At 35.0% G+C, this 19,770-nt stretch overlaps 1 protein-coding gene and 1 pseudogene across 4 annotated transcripts in view; both read right to left on the bottom strand.

The window, feature by feature from the left end:
• Positions 1 to 19,770, bottom strand: part of NRG3 (neuregulin 3) — a 1,143,185-nt gene that overhangs the window by 342,714 nt on the left and 780,701 nt on the right. The gene's annotated exons all lie outside the window — the stretch shown is intronic.
• LOC129076283 (L-lactate dehydrogenase A chain-like) lies at positions 17,608 to 18,623 on the bottom strand (annotated as a pseudogene).

Below are 19,770 nucleotides of genomic sequence, written 5' to 3'. Positions count from 1 at the left end.
TCTTCTTCTACAAATTATATCTAAAGCTCAGAATCTAATTTAACCACAAATTATAAAAAAAGGCATGATCCTTCAAGATTAAAATAAAATAAGCAGAGATAACAGTGATTTGGAAGCTTAAAAGTTTCTACTTATAATGGATTTAGGAAATGAACACCTTAGAAACTATATATATAGTTTTTATATATTATATAATATAGTCTCTATTATATATAATATAGTCTCTATTATATATTATATATAGTTTCATATATACATTGTTTATTTATACATGTTCATATATATATGTGTATATGTGTGTGTGTATATATATATATATATATATATATATATATATATATATATATATATATAAATGAAATAAGCCATTGCTATATGTGAAACCTGGAAAGAATCAGGAATGAAAAGAATTCAGGTACCCTCTGAAGGTGGGGAAAACTAAAAACATGGTGGCATAAAGCTTGTAAAAGAGTTAGATACCTGCACCCCGTAGCCTCAAGTGCAGCTCTTCTGTTAGCTTTTAGAAAGCTGGTAGCCAAGCACATAAGGCAGAGGCTGGATGATTTACTGTTGTAGAAACTGACCACTAGAGAGAAAAAAACCTATCACTGCATGTGAAACACAACTGACCCCACATCCAGAGTTTCCAATCAACTTTTTAAGTCTTCTAAATAGAAATGGTAAATTAAGAATGAGAACATTTGAAAAATTACAGAGAGACAGACAGACAGACAGAGACAGATAGAGATAGATAGAGAGAGAGAGAGGAGATAGAAAACAAAAGGAACAGAAGAGCTAAATCATGAGCAAACTTACAAATAAGTAGAACCCGAGATGACCTCAGGAACATGCTGGAGAACAGGATCGTACACAGTATTCTTGAATGTAGTAACAGAGTCATTCCATCATAATGGAAAAATGATAGACACTCTAATCAGAGTTTGGAAAACTGATAGCTTTTGGGGGGCAAACATAATAAAATGGAACATAAATTTCCAAATGGATTCAAATTCCAAATAAAGATAATTAATAGAATATTATTAATGTCATAGAATACTTTGGCAATTATATCTTCAAAGATTATTTTGTTATAAGGAAGAATAGTCAAGATCTGCACATACTTTTAAACATTTTATTACATAAATTTCAGCCAAAACAGTGTAATAAACCCTGTCATCCATTTTAATAAGGATTAATTTGTGGCAAATTTAGTTTTATTTTCTGTCCTCCAATTATTATATATTAACATCATATCATTCCATCCATATATATATTTTTAGATTCTATCTATACATGACAAACATCCTTTAAATTATATATATCATGATCTTACCTAAAATTAACAATACTTTCTTAAATAATCAAATATTCAGTTAGTGTTTACATTTCTAATTGCTTAGCAAATATTAAAAGTGGTTATACATTTTATGCTTTGGATATTACTTTAAATAAAGTCTACACATTGAAATTGATACTTCTCTTTTTTTAACCTTATGCATTTCTTTCTCTTTTTTTCTCTTTATCTTCACTATATTTGTTGGAGAAACAAAGTAGTTTTTTTTCCCTATAGATTTCTTACAGTCTTAGCCATGCTAGTTTCAGTCCTTGGTGTCATCTAATATTTTTGTATTTTCTGTAAATTTGTAGTTGGATTTAAAGGTTGGATCAAAATGAGGTTCATCTTTTGTTAATCAAGGCTAATTCTGAGGTGGTGTACTTTCTTCCACCATGAATGAAGTACATGACACTTGGCTGTCTCTCATTTATTGGCACTAGTTCTTTTAATTCATTATAGTTGCAAAATGGTGATATTCTAATTTTATCTGTTTTTTCTTAACTTTCTGGCTAGAATACTGGGGAAAAAAAAGTTTTCAATGTGTTGGTTGGTTGGCCATTGGCAAAGGAGATCAAAGAAAAAACGAAAAACAAAATGAACACTTGGTTCTCTCTATTCATTAGTTAGCTTTTTTTTCCTTTAAATAATGAGCTGTTTTAAAGCATCCTGCAATGGTAAATAATACATTTTGTTTTGTTTTGTATTATTGTGAATTCATGGATGTTGACATGTTTGATGTGTTTTATCAATTATAGTTTATTAACCTTGTTAACGCTCGAATTATCTGACATTTGGCCAGTTGCCTCCTGACGTTGTTGAACTTGGACTCCAACCTGGCTCAAGAGGATTCTTAATAGGCCCTTGTAGTTTCCTGGTTTCCTTGTTTCCTGTTATTAAAATGTTCCAGGTTCATCCTGAATCCCCAATTGGTCATTTTTTCAAAGAACTCTGTTTTGTTTTATTTTGCTATTTGTTTGGAGTTATTTTAGTGGAGGAATGTTAACAGTGTAGAAAAGATTTTCTGCTTAATGTTTTAAAGTAAATATAACATGTATAGATATTATATAACACAATACTTCAACTTTGTGAAAGAAATATAGACACACACACACATATGTTAACATATATAAGCCTGGGAGGCCAAATCAAAAATTCCAAAATTTTAACATAGATTTTCTGTGTAGTTTAACTAACAATACTTTTTATTTTCATATTTATATGTATATATATTTTACAATAATAATATGCTACTTCAAAAAAAACAGGCAGACAGAAAATTTAGAAAAAGTTCAAATTTGTAATAAGGTTTTTTATTATGGCAAATAACATTTTTATATTTCTGTTAATTTATTCAAGCTGTCCTTGAAAAAATAGTAAACATAAATTAGTTAATACTTTCAAGGCAATTAAAAAAAATAGGTCTGTGTGGCACTATTCCATTTGTTTTATGACATATTAATAATGAACTTTATTTATTTGACATTTGAAGTGGATTTTAATGAATTAATAAACATAATATCCAATCATGTTTAATGAAGATTTTTCAAATGACTCATTTAAATGATTCTGTTGTAATTTTATAATAATTATACTGATCACTTTTATTGCATTTATTCCTTGAAAGTATTTTGCAAACACCTAGTCAGTGAATGCTTAATACATTCATCTTCAAGTAAAATGGGGAAAATGTATCCCCACTCTAACTCTACTAACAGTCCAGTCTAGACAAAAGATAAGCTGAAAAATCTGTTCTTGTCCAGTTCCTGGAGAAAACTTGCTACTTCATTCTAGGTTTGCATTAAGGATAGGACATTGATAGGGCACCGAAGACAATCCAAGGAAATATCATGGTGTCCAATATTTAATTTGTTTTTAGAAATGAGGCCAAGTAGCCTAAATGCTTCAGTTCTACTGTTTTAGTGTCTCATTGACTGGATAAAATGACCAGGGCTCTTTCAGCCATGGCTGTCACAAAAGAGGAGGGAGCCTTGATTCAACTGACAACATGAACATAGTTTTTCTGGTTATCAGTGGGAGTGTTAAAACATTCCAGAGCTTCTGGCAACTTTGAGTAATTTCACCAGAAATTGAAAGAGACATATCAGCCCAAATACTTTCAGCTAAACATTTCATTGGCTTTCTGCGGTTACTGCAACTGGCCAGGTAGGGTGACAACTGGCTTCATAATCAACAGATTACTCTTTAGAGGAATAAATCATATCCTGTGCTCAGTTTAAAGTATTCATACATGGACACTGAGTAGCTTATTCAATTTTATCTTTTCATGTGGAAACAACAGAATTCAAAGGAAGGTTTCCAAATAAAAGATTGCACTTTGCAAGCTTAACAAGGTGATGGTTATATGACTGCAGGTGGTTGTTTTTTTTTTTTAAACTCTGATTTCAAGAATCCCTTGGAGTGTGATTTTGGACAAGATCTCAGGTGTCTGGCAAGAAGTCATTCACAGCAATGGATGAGATCCAATCTTTGCCATAATTTGAGAACACCAGCTGGGGCATTAGTCACAACTCATTTTAGCTCTCAGGTCAGAGTGGGCAAATGTAATACTGAATTTTTTAAAAATAACCAAAATACATTCAAAGACATGGTGCATTTTAAGATTTTACTTTTCATGAGAGTACTTATATTCTAAACCAAACCAAATTCCAAAATTAAATTCATTTAATTGTTTTATATTAAGTCCAAGTCTCCAAACTAGATGTAGTGTACACTGAATAATCAATTTCACCTTTGAACATGATGTGAAAAATGGGTGTGTTGTTACTATTAACCTTTATGAAGAAATTGCATAACAGCCTCTGTAGCGAGAGTATTTCATCCAGGTATAGCACTTATAATGTGATGCATGCACTTAATTCAGCATTTTATCTTTGCCCCTTTTCTCCTCTAGTTTGCTTCATTAATTTTAAAACAACTCTACACTTACAGGAAAGTTGTCAGTATGGTATAAAAATGTTTTATCCATGAAAATTTTGAGAGTAAGTTGCTGACATGATGCTCTACTTTCCTCAAGCACTTTAAAGGATATTCATGGACAAGAACAATTACATATGTGGCTATATCACAACTAGAAAAATTAGGAAATTAACCTTGCTACATTGCTATCATCTAATCCTTATACTTCATTAAATTTTTACCAGTTTTCACAATAATATCTTTTGTAACAAAAATATATGAGTCAGAAGTAAGCATTATACTCAGGGGTCATATTTCTAATTTTCTTCAGTCTAGGACATTCCTTCATGTTTCATGACTTTGACACTTTGGAAGATTACAGGCCAGCTATTTTGCGGGTCATCTCTCAATTTGAGTTTTCCTGATGTTCCCTCACGATTAAACTTAGATTATACATTATAGATGTAATATCCAATTCTTCTGACTGCATCCTATGGGGATTGACTTGTGCCATGGCTAAGGATGTTCATATTGATTACTTGATTAAAATGATGAATGACAACCTTTTCCACTGTGAATGTACTCATTCCGTTTACAAATACAGGTATTTTTGTGGAAAGGCTCTCTGAAACTATATAAACATCCTGTTCCTCATTAAATATTTTTATCAATCATATATTTCTTTCAGAATGGATATATTATTCCTAGTTAACTCAATGAGCTATTATCTACTACTATCATTATTTGTTATAATGCTAAATTTGTCACAAATTTGGCCTGTTTAACTATGCTTGTGTGTCATTTTGATATATCCTCATCATCCTTTGAGAAGTTCCTTGTATTTTTCTTATTTTCTCTTTTTATTTTTCATTTTTTAATTACTTTTTTATTTTTTTATTGTTCAAATGCATTTGTCTCCATTTTCCCACCACCGCTTTCCCCTGTCCCACCCATCCCAACCTCCCACCCTCAGTCCTTCCCCAGTTTGGCTTTGTCCATGGGTCTTTCACACATGTTCCTTGATTTGACCCTTCCCTTTCTTTTCCTTGTTACCCCCTCCCTTCTCCCCTCTCTGTCAGTTTGTTTTTTCTTTCAATGTTGCTGGTTATATTTTTCTTGCTTGTTTGTTTTCTTGATTATATCCCACTTATAGGTGAGATCATATGGCATTTGTCTTTCACCCCCGTGGCTTATTTCATTTAGCACAATGCCCTCCAGTTTCATCCATGCTTTCACAAAGGGTAGTAGCTCTTTCTTCCTTTCTGCTGTGTAGTATTCCATTGTGTAAATGTACCATGGTTTCTTGATCCACTCATTTACTGTTGGGCATTTAGGTTGCTTCCAGCACTTGGCAATTGTAAATTGTGCTGCTATGAACATTGGGGTGCACAGGCTCTTTTGAATTGGTGTTTTGGAATTCTTAGGGTATAATCCCAGCAGTGGAATCACTGGGTCAAAAGGCGATTTTATTTTTAGCTTTTTGAGAAAATTCCAAACTGTTTTCCACAGTGGCTGTACCAGTCTGCATTCCCACCAACAGTGTACTAGGGTTCCTTTTTCTCCACAGCCTTGCCAGCACTTGTGGGCTGATTTGTTTATGATGGCCATTCTGACTGGTGTGAGGTGGTATCTCATTGTGGTTTTAATTTGCATTTCTCTGATGGCTAGTGATGCTGAGCATCCTTTCATATGTCTCTGGGCCCTGATATGTCCTCCTTGGAGAAGCGCCTGTTCAGGTCCTTTGCCAATTTTTTAATTGGGTTGTTTGTCTTTCTGGAGTGGAGTCATGTGAGTTCTTTATATATTTTGGAGATCAAACCCTTGTCCAAGGTATCATTGGCAAATATATTTTCCCATAGAGTCAGTTCCCTTTTCATTTTTTTCTGATGTTTTCTTTAGCTGTGCAGAAGCTTCTTATTTAATGAAGTCCCATTTTTTTTATTCTTTCCTTTTTGTCCCTTGCTCTATGGAACATATTGGTGAAAATATTGGTATGTGGAATATCTGAGAGTTTCCTGTCTATGTTCTCTTCTAGGACTTTCATGGTGTCGCAACATATTTAAGTCTTTTATCCATCTTGAGTTTATTTTATTTTATTTTTTTTTCCATCTTGAGTTTAAGCTCTTTGTTTTCTTATACAAAAACGACATTGCAGACTTTTTTTTTTGTAATTCCTTATAATTTTCTAGTTCTGCTTGCAATCAACCATTTCTCCAAGAAATTCTAATTCTTTTTGGAGGAGAACAGTTTTTAGAAGCCAACATCTGGAATGTCAGTGCTTCTAGGCTTGCTAAGGTTATAAAACTAAAAAAAATGTGCATACACACGTGTGTACATAGATGCACACACATTCATATTTAAGTATACTTCTATATCTCTTTCTATATGTTGAAAACAATGAGTCTAGACTATTAGCTCCAAATCCAAACCCACATCACAATAAGGTTCATCTTACTTTTCTTCTTTCCCTTACTTGTAACTATCTTCTTGTACAGTGAGAAATATGGTTCCTGTCACCCTTACTATACTATTTATTAACTGGGAAATCTCCCTTATTTATTAAATGTTTCCCTGTTGCTACAAACCCCTCCCCATGAAGATTTCCTCACCCTTCTTGGACTTGAAAACTGTACCAAACCACCTTACATCTGGATACCTCCTGAGTCACTTTGGCTCTGACATCCTAGACCAGGAACACCCCTTCTCACTGCATGGGCTGCTTCTTCCCACTGGTGTTCCAAAAGGAAACCCTAGTCAACTACAGCCCTAGCCCCAACCATTCTGAGTACAGACACATGCTTTGTGCCACTTCACCTTATGGCTTCTGAGAGGGACTGCTTGTGAAGAGAAGGGAAAGAAGAGAAAAGTTTAGTGTTATTTTGTAATGCTTGTATTGTTACACTCTAAGGAACATCTTGCATATCTAGTCTGTTGTTTAGGTCATCATTTTTAGTCCAGATATGTGGGTGTGATATGTGTATGGAACAATTAAGAAACTATGAGGATGGATTAAGCTCAGCCTAGGAGGGGTATTTTTCTCCACCAAAAGACACACCATGAATCCAGCCTCAGAACAATAGAAGCTGATTTTATTTGAGCTTTTTGTATGTATCCAACAGAAGGAGGCTTCTTCAGTCCTAGAGCCACCTCAGAAGACAGAACAGTCTCTCAGGGAGTGGATAACACCCCAAAAACTACATCATGAGAATGTATTTCTACAAAATCCAAAGCTAGCAAACACAGCTAAAGCAGGACAAAACTTTTGAATATTGGGTCACTTCAGCTTGAAGAACTTAGTCAGATTTTACTCTTCAGTTGATGAGGAGAAAGTTTTAAATGAGTATATGGATTCTGGCACAAGAAAAATATAAGATAGAATCATGAGACAAAGGAGAAGATAAGAGGCCAAGTGAAAACCATAATAAGAGATTATAAACTAAGGTTAAGGGGGGGGGGGAAGGCAGAGACAAACGTATTTAAAAAGTAAATAAATTAATAAAAAAAAAAAAAAAATCAGCCATGAAAAAAAAAAAAAAAAAAATAAACTAAGGTTAAGGTTTGCATGTCTCTGAACTGCTTGGGGCTTGTTGAATATAAAGCCATGTGAGTTCAAATTTTTCTTCAAGTATTTTCAAGTGATCTTATAATTACCTTCATACATTTCAAAGATGTGAATATTCTTTCTAATTTGGTTAAGAAGAAATGCCTGCATTCAAACTAATCCCTATACTCAACAGCTCCCCCAGGGCCCAGCCAGCTGATTGTGACTGAATCCATCCTTTTTTCTCATCCCAACCTACATTTATAGAAAGACACCTCTGATTGCTTCTTTTGGTTTCAAAAACCTACAATTTATCACAATGTAACATTATAACATATAACTATCTACCATCCTTATGCTCTGTGTATTGATGACTAGTGACTAACCAAAGCTGCATTAGTGTGATATATGTCCTGTTATAATTTAGAGTGGTTTCTAAGCTTTCTCCAAAGTACTTTCTATTGATACAAGTTTGATCTTGTCTGTGGGACAAAATATCAGGCTTATTTCTGCCAGAATTCCCAAGTATACTCCTCTAAAGAAATTATCATATAATGGAGGTAACTTTTGATTTTGTTCTAAGTCCATGTCAAGGGATCTCTAAAAATATTAAAGAAGAGTATATTCTTAGAACTTTTTATATGCATCCTCAAATATATCTTGAAATTACACATGCCATTTTTAATCATTTACAAATATGCTAAGATCACACAAAGAATACTAAAAGGACTCCGCAATTTCTTTTTTTATGTATAACACATATGTACATACTTATGTGTATTCATACATAACCATGATTATACATACACATTGCTAAGCCTTGCTTTGTTCTTTTCCTACTCTCCCCAACTTGTTTTAAATTGATCACCCAATCATGACTGAACACACTCTCTAATGACTGCCCAAAGGAAAAATAACCCCACTATTACCTAGACTATGGCTCATTCTTGGGTAAACCCTTCTATAATGTGGAGGAATTTACCTGATTCTTAGACCAATACTCAGATGATCCAATACCAAACAGCCATATTGCTAGTACCTAGGTGACCAATTCGTTTTATGACTAATTCTCTATTTGTGTCCAAGGTCTGGTCACTGAAATTTGCTTTTGGACCAGTGCTTTTAGTGTCTTTCTCATAATCTGGTTGGAAATCCAAGCTCTTTTTGTAGAAGTGGACTCCTTTCTTTTTCTTGCCAGTTTTCCTTTTATAGTTTAGGGCAATATTTAATAAATTGTTTTTGGATGAATTACAATTACAAAATGTGGCCCTGACCTATAATCAAGTGAGTTTGGAAAACACTTGCCACTACCAATTTCTCTTGGAAATTCACAGTACATATCTGTATGTTAAATAGTCCAAATAGCCCTTATCTCAACCTTGCCTGTATCCTCCATTTTCCTAGTAACATCTGTGGAAAGAGTGCTCCACAGAATAGAGCTTGGGTAAGTTGGTTAACACCAGTCTGCTGACATGCTCCCATGCTTAGACATATGAATGTTTCCTTCTCCAGATTTCTAGGTCACACTTCAAACTTATTTTGGACCTCACTAATACAAATCATCTCTATGAAATGCATCTACTTCCGTTATTCTCACTCTCCAAGTAATGGTTAATTGTGCTACATTTGTCTGCTTTTACACCCTCCCAATTCCATTAAAAGAGAGAGGAATGGAGAGAAAAAGAGAAAAACAATGGTGTGAGAGAGAAACATTGATCAGTTGTCTCCCATTTGTGCCTCAACTGGGGATTGAACCTGCAGCCTAAGTATCTGCCCTGACCAGGAATCAGACTGCCAATCTTTTGGTGTACAGGAAAATGCTCCAACCAACTAAGCCACCCAGCCAGGGCAGATTCCCTCAATTTTAAATGTTTTCAGTCATAAATATATCTCTTCTACTCCCAGTATTCTAGTTCTGCAGTTTAATGAATCATGGCAGAGGAGAAATTTTAATATCCACTTATTCCCCGATCTGCATGAGGAAGCTCTTTGCAGAATCTCCACCCAGGGATTGCTGAACTAATCCTGAACCAACTCCTGCATTTATCCATAGTAGGAAAGTCATTACCTCATGAGGATGCCCATTTTCAGAGTTGCTATCATGGAAAGTTCTAATGTAGGTGAAGATTTATACCTCTGCTATTTCTTCTCCTCACTGGTGAATATTTTATTTAAGAATTTACACACTGACAACACTATCTTTTTCACTGACCATCTTTATGTCTATATTTTTGCAGATTGCAATCATTCATATAGGTTAAGAAATTATTTTCAGGACGTATCATTGAAATTCACATGATACTCAATTAATTTTCATATTTCTATTTCCAGTTTCCTAATCTAGACCAAGAAAATGTACTCAATTCATCAGTCATGTGAATCTTTAATGGACTATGAGGAAAACCATAAATATTTTTATTTTTCATAAAGTCCCTATGTTGGAAGCAATTTTATAGGTTTATTGTCATTCTGAGTTCCCACTTAATATTACCAGAAAAAGGCTGCACAGCCTATTCTAATCCCTTGAGCATTCTTCCCTAGTGTTATATGCATACTAAATGTTTTATATATATCTTTCAAATTTTTAATTCTTCCTAACTTTAAAGAGGTATTATTACCATCATTTAACATGTGAGGAAATACATTTCAGAGAGGCCAAGGAATCTCATGGAAAAAAGCTGCAGCATCTGGGTTCAAGCTCAGTATCAATCGTTTTTGCATAAAATTCCTGTGCCCATTCTAGTACACTTTATGATTGCGTTATACTCTTGATATTGAGTCAAGTCTGTCTTTTTCCTGTTTCACTTGCCCAAAATAAGTCTGATACTCTTTCCATATAGGGACTGTTGAAATTATTGAATGCAGTGGTAAGTGATGTAGCCAAACCGTCAATTACACTCCCACTTCCTTAACTGTTGCTCAAATGACAGTGATTCCAGCCCCTGTCTGCACTGGGTCATCACATCTGAGTGTGGCTCAGATGGTGTCTAGAAGTCAATGAGACATTATACATGAGTTTAAAGCAGTATGCGTATAGAAGCACCTTTTTCTTGCAGTAAAGTCAATATCCAAACTGATCTTAGCTCTGGGCAGTGGCATCACCCCAGGGGTTAGAAAAGTCAACAAGGGTCATCTGATTTGGGCTAAGATTATTCTTAGATAATCTAGAAGTGAGTTTTGAGTCTTAGTTTGAGTGGTGGGGAAAATTTAATTGACAGTGGTAGAAAAAGGGATGTGTGTGAGCACTTATTTGGAATGTGTAAGAATAATTTCAAGAGCAGGACACTGTCTGTGGGCCTCTCTGGAGAAGAAAGGTAAATTTTGTGAATGGTCTGGTAAAGAGACTTTAAAAGATTCTTTTAGTATATAATAATTTGAATATGTGGTAAAGTTTATCATTTTGATTCCAAGGAATTGCATGCCATCTTGGATCAAACTGTGTGGTTTTTTCCACTGTATTACCTTTTTATTCATTTTATTTTTTTGTACAACAAAACTAAGCCAATGTAATTTTCCCTGTCCTTCATTTTCACACTGTTGACTTCATGCAGTCAAGATGCTAATTACAATCACTTAATTTAAATGCCAAGTTTGCCCTGAAATAGATTCCCAGTAATTTTGTGAAATTACTACTGGACATGGAGGATGCAAAAGATATGCTCAAATAACCAGTATTTGGTTTAAGGACATGTTCAGCTTCCATGCCCTGCAGACTGTGTTGAGCATGTGCAGGAGGGTAATAAAGGCTGGAAGTACTCTGTGAGGCAGAGCCTGGCCCCCATGGCAGAGTCATAAAGGACCACCGGAGCTCCTCATTTTTATTTTTGTCACCTTTCCAAAACAAGCCAGAACTGTTGTCAGGAACAGTTGAATTAAAATGTAACCACAGTAGACCTATTTAAACTATGATGAATACCAATATGATTAAAGAGTAACTCAATCAATCTATAAATTGTCTTGCATCTTCCTCAAGGTAGTTGATAATAAAAATAAATGTATAAAATGAAACAGGCCTGAGCAGCACTGCTGACATCAAGGGATCAACTTTGAGTCTGATATAGAGGAACTTCCCAGTATTGGCAGAACCTAGCAGAAAAGAAGTCTCAAGAAATGAGAATGAAAAGGCCTTTTTTCTTTATCATCACAAGTCAGGAATTGGATGATGCCAAGTCAACTGGATGATGTGAAAAATCAGTATTCTGGAGATAAATGGATTTGCAAGTTATTTTGTGTGAGGTGAGTGGAGCGGGGTCTCCAGCACTAAATGCTGGATCAGGCTAAATAAGGGTCAGGCTAAATTTTTATAATATCCCTTATAACTCTTTTAAGCCACAGTTAATATTCTTTACTCAAGTTAATTAATATTTACAGCCAAAAGAAAGTTTTCTAAGTGACCCATATGCATGGGGATATTTCCTTATTCCTTTTTTGATTAGCAGATATTGGTTGTGTCCAAAACCCACTGAGACCCTTAGTCCATGCCAAAATGTCCCTGATATTTTGTCCTTGACATACACTGTTACCAGTTGGGCTACCCAGGCAAGAAGGGTTATTGGCATTTCTTAAACCAATAACATGTGATAGTATTTTACTGCATTAATACTGTAAATCAAAAGTATGAAAAATGTTAAGGGCTATTTGAACCCCAGGAAGATTTCTAAGCATGAATGTTTTTGACAGGATCAAATTTCAAGGATGTTTTGGAGAAGACCAAGTGTCTCCATGGTCATTTTGGACAGGACCAATTATTAAGGACCTTTAGATATAAATCAAATGTCTGAGTGGATTGAACACTCCCCCTGACAATTATGGAGTCTGTGGGTGATATCAGAAGTTCAGACCATCAGCTTCAGAATATGTCCTTTATGGTCAGTATGAATGGCTTTTCTGGGTTCTACCTTTCCCCATGGCACACTCAGAATTTCATCATTCCCAGGGGCCATACAGTTAGTATGTTACCCACAGGTGTACTTTGTTCCTTTCTTTTCTCTCATGACTTCATAGGTTCAATAACCACAAAAAGAAAATTACAAAACCATCAAAAATATCTAATCACTTGGGGTGGTGAACACATGATATAATGTATTGATGAAGTATTTTACAATTGTGCAATTGAAACCTATATAATATTATGAACCAATTTCACCCCAATAAATTTAATAAAAGTTAAAAGTAAGTAAAATTCTCTCCCTGATACCCCCAAGTATCTAATCAATTGACAAATATTAATGAATTATCTACAACTTGCAAGTATCTCCTTTTCAATTAGCTAATTCACAGAGTGATTGGTAAGACTGAGTGAATTGGTGATGATGAAGGTTCCATCAGCCTCAGAGATACCAATGATCACATCTACACAAATCATCAGACTCAGCTCTACCAGAAAGATGGTATAGTAAAGCCCTGTGACTGACAGAATGCAGAGTCCAACTCAATTGCTTTGAGATGGTGTTTATCGCATATCAGGAAGCCCATAATTTCCAGTGTATGTTTGACAACCTATACTTTTTCTCTCATTCTTACTTTCTTGGCCCAGGCATATCACAATAAGAACATTTGAAATGCACATTTGCACTGTCCCTTTTGCATCATAGCTACTCTTACAATGATGATACATGTCACCATTTTACATATTGTGACCCTGTTAACCAACATTCAATATGTTTCCCTTTTTAATTTGGAAATACTTTCGAACATGCCACACATCTGCCACCAACTCAGATAAGACTGAGGAGAAATGGTTAGGTCAGTAGTGCATGAAATTTAATTGAATGGCTCAGAATGCTTCCATTTATATCCATTCTGCTTTGCAAAGACCAGAGAGATGAAAGAGAGGGGTTGTTGAAATACTCAGTCTCTAGAGTGCCCAAGCAAAGATAGGCCTTGAATTAAGCATTGTCTCACACTAAATGCTTGCTTCCAAGAAGGCAATGTGATGTTTTACCAAAAAAACAAAAAACCAAAAACCAAAAACAAAAAAAAAACCACAAAAAAACCTTTAAACACTCATTTATCTGTATTTCTCTGAAGGGCATATTGGTTAGACTCTCACATAACCCAACTTGGTTATAGGCTAGTTATCTGTGTATTCAGTTGAATTATGGATAATAGAGGCATTGTTATTTATAGAAAATGGTTATTAAAGATTAAGGATGAGTTATTTTTAAAAACTAAAAGGAATATAAGAAATAGAAAAGTTCATGTGCTAGGATCTCATATCATACAAACCTCTTTCCACTACTTACTAGTAATGACAGAGAATGTTCACCTTGAGAGCCACATGCTTCTTATCCTTAAGTGGGCATATTAACACTTTTAAGACAGGGATACTAGATGACTAGAGCAGGACGATGCTCAGAAGCTACTGGCACAGTATCCAGAGTGTGCTACAGGCACTCACACGTGTATCTGAACCACTTCTGGTCTATCGAGACTAGAAAGGTCTTCAAGGTCCCTTGAAGCTCACTGGTCTAGGAATTCCTTGATATATGTTCAGGCTTAAAAAAAAGAATGTTAAATGTACATGTTGTCCTTTCTTGAATTTAATGATGGGTTTCTTTTTCCTAAGAACCATGCTGGGACTAATATTCTATAAATTTACTAAGCATTTCATTACATCTACTGCTTGTAGAAAATAAAAAGTGTCAACTTGCTATGCTATGGTTATTTAAAAATTAAAACTTGTATTAAACACTTTATGTGCGTGTATGTGTGTGTGTATATATATAGTGTGTGTGTATCTATAGTGTACATATATGGTATATATGTATGTATGTGTATAAGTTTGGCCAAAAAGTCCATAAAAAGAAGACACATTCTTCATTTTCACCAATAACTTCATTGATTTGGATATTTTGAATATGTTGACTATCTTCTGCATGGTATAACTTTGATTATTCTCAATTAATGTCTCAATTTGATCGCTATCAATTTCAACTCATCTACCTGACCGTGCATCATTGTCCAGAGAGAAATCTTCAGCACGAAAGTTTGCAAACCACTTTTGACACATTTAATTAGTCACAGCACTTTCTCCATACACTGCAGAAATATTTTATTTTGTGTTTCAGTTGTATTTTTACCTTTCTTGAAATAATAAAGCATAATATACCAAAAATGTTGCCTATTTTTTCCACCTTCAATATTAAAATGGCTACAAAAAACACCAATTTTGATTCCTTTCTATTCTACTATACATTTAATTGGGAGGTGACGGGGAAGAGGAGTTGAATATAAAGGAAAAAGGAAGGATGGATGTGGACAAAAATATGGTGATTGCTGATGGGAGGGGGTATAAGAGGACTAAATGATAAAGTTGTTTTTTTAAAGCACAATGATATGACAACTGTCACAATACAATCTAACAAAATTGTTTTGAATGACCTTAAAGACAATTAAGTGTTACTAGAGCCATCTTACAGAAAAAGCCAAATGAATATTTTGGCCAACCCAATTTACATAAACAGCAGAAATAATAGCAAATATAGGCTTATAATTCCCTGGAATAAAAAAAGTTGTTAAAAACATTGAATTTTTAAAAGCTAATTTAATGTATTTTTAATTAATAAGTATACTGTAATTTATGTTCTTATTTGGATAAGGCAGAGTATGAGGTTACTATGCATTCCAAACATAGAAATATTTTACTGTGACATAATTCCTAATGATTAAAGAGGGGATTGCCAGATTTTGCCACTAGGGAAAATGAGAACAGTTACAAGGAAAAATTAAAAAAAAAAAGACGAAGAATTACGAAGAGAAGAGAAGTCTGAAGTCTGGTAGTAACTAGAAAAAGAAAATTTCCACCTCAAACATAAATCTTGTGACTTCAAACATGAGCTGCATAGCAAGTGAAGAAAACAGGAGTTCACCCCACAAAGTTAGGAAATCAAGACAGAGCAATTTAAGAAGCATAAGCAAAAGAGGAGTCTCACAAATAATGGGAAGACAAAGAAACAACCCCCAGTTGAAGGGAAATGAGGAATCCCCAGAAAGAGAACTAAATGAAATAGAGGCAAGTAAACTATTAAATATTGAGTTCAAAACAATGGTTTTAAGGAAGCTCAATGAGCTCAGTGAGCTCAGAGAGAATTAAAAAAAAAAACTGCACGGAAACTACAAGGAATTTACCGCAAACTATATCAGTATGAAAAAGGACATAGAAACTATCAATAAGAGACAAGAGGAAATGAAGAATACAATTTCTGAACTGAAGAACACAGTAGAAGGAATAAAAAGCTGGCTAGATGAAGCAGAGGATTGAATCAGCGAGCTGGAGGATAAGGTAGGAAAAAGCTCTCAGAAAAAGCAAGAAAATGAAAAAAAGACTCAAAAAGAATGAAGAGGCATTGAGGGAAATGCAGGACAACCTGAAATGTGATAATATCCGTATTATAGGGATACCAGAAGGAGAAGAGGATGAGCAAAGGATAGAGAACCTGTTTGAAAAAGTAGTGATGGAAAATTTCGCTAACTGGAAGAGAGAAATAGTCATACAAGTCCAGGAAGTACAGAGGGTAGAGGGTCCCATTCAAGAGGAGTCCAATGAGACCCACTCAAGACACATCATCATTAAAATGGCAAATATCAAAGACAGGGAATCCTAAAGGCAGCAAGGGAAAAACAGGTAGTGACATATAAGGGAGCCTCGATAACGCTAGTAGCTGACTTCTCAACAGATACACTACAAGCCAGAAGGGAATGGCAAGAAATATTCCAAGTCATGAAAAGCAAAGGCCTGCAACCAAGACTGCTCTACCCAGCAAGGCTCTCAGTTCAAATGGAAGGTGAAATAAGGAGTTTCCTAGACAAAAGATAGCTAAAGAATATACATCTACCAGACCAGCATTACAAAATTTACTAGAAGGACCGCTTTAAGAAGATGAAGAAAAAGAGTATATGAATACCCACCCAGTTCCTTTCACAGTCACCAATACTTGATGTTACCAATATTTTTAATACTTATTAATCTGTGATAATGTGTTAAGTGTTACTTTGTTATTTGTTGATTTTTTCATCAAACTAAACTAAACTAAACTATACTAAACCTGATTTTTTGTATATTTCTTGCCTATTTCTATTATTTTTAACTAACTTTAAATAACTGTTTGGTATTTTTATCCATTTTTTAATTAAGTGCTTGTAAAGTTTTTTCCCTAAAAAAAAAAAAAAACAATTAGCCCTTTTTAAGATGTGTTGCAAATACTTTCCTATTCTATTACTTGTCCTTTAACTTCTTTTTTTTTTTGTATCTTAATATATTAACAGAGTAGTCACTGTTCAAGGTTTATGTGGTGTTTTAGTTGGTATGACACTTAGATAGTTGGCCGCATTATTTATATGTACACTTTGTTTTTACATTATATGGCCATGTATACTAATCTGATTCATGGAGTACACAAAATAAGATCCTTAAGAACAGTTATGCGCAAGTCATGCAATACTGGATTTGTACATTGGATCCCAGGATGTGATTGACTGGAGAGAAAAAGTTGGACTAGGCACGTTGGGTAAAGGAACGTTATATAACACACAGTGAACACACATATAGTTTGAAGGGCACCTGCAGCGTGTGCTGCATTGGCAGTGGTGCCCTTGAGGAGGTGGAACTGTTTCACACTAACCAGCTTAGGACCACACAAGGGAAGGACCATCCAGCATCAAGATAGAGATGCAGGTTTTTATGAACGATTACTATTTCTATCTTTAGGAAATTGATGTTTTTAGTCACAGATCAGATAAAAGGGACAATATGCACAATCTCCAACTAAAATCCTGTTGTAGCCTAGACAGTGAGGGGGTACATTAGGAGACTTTAGAACTGCAGTTCCTTCTGGGTCCCCCAAAGTGTATCTGCACTCTCCTTCAAACGGGCCTCTTCCTCAGTTGTCAGAGTCACCTTCACGACATCTGAGATTCCATTCGGTCCCAAGATGCAAGGAACACTAAGGAAGACCTCTTCTTTTATTCCAAGAGACCCTTGATCATGGTGGAAATCGGATGCACCCGCCTAAGATTCTTCATTATACTTTCTGCTAAATCTGCCACGGATAGTCCAATTGCCCAGGATATGTAGCCTTTCAGTTTGATCACCTCATAAGCACTCTGAACTACCTGTTTGTGAACTTCTTTCCACTGTTCCTTGTCTGCATCAGTGCCCACATCAGGGTGCAGAGTCTTCAGGGAGATACCGGCAAAGTTCACTCCACTCCACGCAGGCACGCTAGAGTCTCCATGCTCCCCAAGGACCCAGCCATGACAGATTAATGGGTGAACTCCCAGCCTTTCCCCCATTAGGTAACAGAACCGGGCTGAATCCAGATTGCAACCACTTCCAATAACAGGATTTTTGGGAAAGCCACTTATCTTCCAAGCCACATAGGTCAAGATATCCACTGGATTGGAAACAATAAGCAACTTGAAGTTGGGACTGTATTTTACAACATTAGGAATGATGAATTTAAAGATGTTCACTTTACGCTGGACCAAATTAAGATGGCTTTCTCCCTCTTGTTGACGTGCCCCTGCTGTGACAATAACCAGCTTGGAGTTTGTGGTCACATTATAGTCTTTGCTAGAGACAATTTTTGGTGTTCTAAAGAAAAGGCTGCCATGTTGGAGATCCATCATCTCTCCCTTTAGTTTGTCTTCCATGACATCAATAAGAGCAAGTTCATCTGCCAAATCTTTCATTAAGATACTGATGGCACAGGCGATGTCAACAGCACCAACCCCAATTATTGTAATCTTATTCTGTGGGGTTTGTTCTTCTTTTAGGAGATTCACAATCAGCTGATCCTTGAGAGTTGCCATTTTGGATTTAGAGCCAAAAGGAATTGGGTGTGCACGGCGGAGGGGTGTCGGTGGTGTGCAGCGCTGGATCCGGACTTGGCGGCAGCGGCTCCGGTCTAACTTCTTTTATATGTATATTACTATATAGTTTTAAATGTTTAATATAGTCATATTGTCAATATTCTCCTTTATAACTTCTATGTTTAAATATTTTACTTAAAGATAAGAGAAATATTATTTTGTATTTCCTCCTAAAAATCCTTAGATTTTACATAGTGATTTTTAACTCACCTGAATATTTTTTGTATAATGTGTGAAATAGGGCTCTATATTTGTTTTATTTTAAGAAATAGTGGTCCATGCACTTTATCTGTTGAATAAGCTTTATTTTCCCCATTGACTTGAAATATAAATGTAATCATATATTTCAATGTTAGGCACATATATGTTTCTAAAACGCTCATTTTATTTCATTGATCTACTTGATTATTTCTATGCTGGTGCCATGTTGTTCTAATTGCTGAGACTTTATAATGGATTTAATTTTTTAATATTTTATAATGGATTTTGATATTTAAAAAATAAATAAAATCAATCTACATTTAAAAATAAAAGAAGGAAGGAACTCCTACCTTTTGTGATAACATGGATGGAGTTGGAAAATATTATGCTAAGTGAAATAAGCCAGTTGGTGAAAGACAAATACCACATGATCTCACCTCTAAGTGGTATCTATTCAACCAAATAAACTAACGAACAAAATAAACCAAAACATGGAAATATGGAGCAGACTGAAAGTGACCAGAGGGGATGGGAAAGAGGACAATGGTGGAAAGAAGGTGAAGGAACTAGACAAAGAACGTGTATGAGTGACCCATGGACATGGACAACAGAGTGGGAATTGACTTTGGGGGTGTGGGTGGAGGGTGGGATGGATGGAGGAGGGCAAAGGGGGAAAATTAAGACAACGTAATAGAATAAACATGATTTAAAAAAAAGAAAATAGGAAATTTTAAAATGCAAGTAGTTTTCCTTGTTATTTGTAATAACATACATAGATTTGACATTTTTCAAAGTCAGACTATGTAAATAAAAAATACTTGTACATAATAAGTGCTGGAAGATTTTTACATACATTGTCTCATTTAAGTTTGACAATGCTGTAAAGATATTTCACTTATCCAGG

This window comes from Pteronotus mesoamericanus, unplaced genomic scaffold (genome assembly GCF_021234165.1).
Source record: "Pteronotus mesoamericanus isolate MK-2021 breed Mesoamerican mustached bat unplaced genomic scaffold, CSHL_Meso_final contig_59, whole genome shotgun sequence".
In the NCBI taxonomy this organism is placed as follows: domain Eukaryota; kingdom Metazoa; phylum Chordata; class Mammalia; order Chiroptera; family Mormoopidae; genus Pteronotus; species Pteronotus mesoamericanus.
Note: the sequence above shows the minus strand (reverse complement) of the source record. Positions and strands in the feature narration are given on the sequence as shown.